We start from the raw sequence: 2,780 nt of genomic DNA on the forward strand, positions 1-2,780 counted from the left end.
CCACCTGGTTTGTGTTTGATTTTAGTCAAATATAAGACTTTTTACAAATTATTTTAACATGTTTTACTTTTATTACTACATGCATACAGTACATGTTTGCAGAATGATCACATTCATTGTGGGGAATTGGTACATGTATACAACACATCTCAGTTCTTTTTTCCCCCTTTTCGTCTACCCCCTTAATTGTTCCTTTTGCCAGCATCAGATTCATTTATTTATTTTACAAGTCCTTATCAAGTTAATTATCATAAATACAGATTAACAGCCAGGCTAATAGGCCAAAACCATAAAAGCATGTAGGACAGTTATACTAAATCAAGGTACACTTATAAGACATTGTCCATGTTGGATTATAATAACATTTTCTTTTTTGCCTATTGTCTTTTATTTGTACTTTATTTATATATTGAGGGGCTAGGGAGATGGCTCAGTAGAATAAGTGTTTCCCTGGCAAGTGCAAGGGCCTGAGTTCAATCCCCAATTCTGGAAAAAAATTATATATATATATATATATATATATAGCATGTGACATACAAGCCCATGTGTCATGTCTGATTTACCTCACTTTATATTAGGGTCTCAAAGCCCATCCACTATCCTACAAATGACTCCAGTTTATGCTTCTTATGGCAGAGCAGTACTCCATTGTGTATAAATACCACATTTTCAAACCCATTCATTTATTCATGGACATATTAGGAGAAAATTTTTAAAGAAAAAAATTGAGAATTCCAGCTCTTGTTCATATTCTTTGGAGGCCAATGATTGAGGGGAATAAGCAAGTGTTTTCCTCTTCAAAAAGCCTTAGCCAAAATAGTCACCTACTAAATTCAACACTTTCCAAATTATTTTCGCTAACTACTATGAAATCAAGGAAATAATAGTAATATAAGAATAATATGTATTAGGTATGACATGCAGACAGTTCAGATTTTTTTACTAGTCTTATATATTATTGTACCATCAACAAATAAAAAATAAGTAGTACCATGTGAGCATATGAAAAAGCAATACACCAAAAGTTTATATTGATGTGGTTTGTAAAATGGGGAGGTCAGAATCTTTATACGGGTTTTCTTCCACAGTCATATGTATAGTTTTTCTTCTTTTTAAAAAAAATTTAGTGCGGGGATGGGGGGATGGGTGTCTACAGGGTCTGCAGGGTCTCATACACAGATTGGACTTGTAGTGATTCTCCTGCTTTCTGCTTTTCAAGTGCTGGAATTACAGGTGTGTGCCACCACGCCCCGTCTCAATCACCATCTCAGCATGCCCCAGGGGTGGGGCTGGCTTGGCAGGCTGGGGATCAAACCTCTGACCCCTATGTCTACCTAAGCAGGCACTTTAATCCACTGAGCTATCTGGCCAGCCCTTAGTTTTTCTTTTCAAGGCTTTTGCATATTTGTTAAATATTCCAGCATAGTCGATCTTTACATATAAAGGCTTGGCAGCTGATACAGCCGTTCTGTCATTCTGTCTTTGCTCATAGAGGATTGAAGAGCATACTTTATTAATTTTAACTTTAAAATATTTATTTTTCCACACAGCAACAGACACAAATAATTATGAAAAGTGTTAAGCAGAAAGCTAAAGTTGATAGTAACCCATAAAAATCTTACTTCACAACAAGTTACAGAAATCACAGCACTGCCCATGATTTATTTATTCAAGATGCATCACAGTGGCTTTCCAATGTCTTTTTAGAAGAAGAAATTTAAACACAAACACTCCAAGTGTCTGTATTGGATAAAACAATTGATTTGACTCAGATTCTTTTTCCTAGTCTTTATAACCGCCGTGTTGTTTCTATTTACTTTGATGCTCCTGTTGTTTAACAGAAATATGTTGTACACAGGCGTAGGAAATCAGAACTGTAGTTTAGAGCTGTAGGGACCTTGCGTGTTCAGGGATGACAGTAATGGATTCTTAGGATTTAGTCTCACATAGAATGAGATATCTGTTCAAAGATAAATAGGAAGGCCACACTACTAAAACTTAAACAGATTATTGCAACTCAGCAGAATAACCACAGAAATTATTCAGAATTTAGACCAATGACAGCATTTTGTTGTTGTTTACTTTTTTAGGGAGGGATGTTCTGTTCTTTCTGATATCTGTTAGAACTATCAGTGCATGGTGATAAAAAAGAGAGCGACTACAATCTTGTGTCAGTATTAATGGGGGCATAGTTTCCAGGGCTGCTGTGGGCGTGGGAATCTAAAGATGCTCAAGGCCCTTATGTAAAATACAGTGTTTGCATGGAAACTGTATACATCCTCCTGTACACTTTCAGATCATTAGATTGTTCATTATACTTAATACTTTGTAAATATGATCAAAGTGGCTATTTCAGCTCATATTTTAGGGATAATGCCAAGGAAAAGATCTCCTTGTGTTTGGTACAGAAGCAACTGCAGTAGAGTGTACATATATGAGGGCTGGCGCTCAAGGGTCAATGCGGGGTACCCGAGAGGTGAGGATCTGTGACGTGGTGTCCCTGCAGCCAGTGGTGTCTACACATTCTTTCATTCACATGAGGTCCTCATGGTGCTCAGGCAAATCCAAGTTTTTTTTTTAATTGAGAAATAAATATGAATGAGACAGTTTCACAGCTGATTAATAGGACAGTTTTGATAATCAATACACTGTACATTGTTATCTTCTTAGTGGTTATCCATAGTACAAGAAGCAGACAGGATAGTCTGTTCAAACACTGTTAGTACACCTCTTTATTCTCATTGAATTAAGCGAAAGTAGCTGTAAATTTATACTATTTT

This window comes from Octodon degus, unplaced genomic scaffold (genome assembly GCF_000260255.1).
Source record: "Octodon degus isolate 3935 unplaced genomic scaffold, OctDeg1.0 scaffold00030, whole genome shotgun sequence".
Taxonomy (NCBI): Eukaryota; Metazoa; Chordata; class Mammalia; order Rodentia; family Octodontidae; genus Octodon; species Octodon degus.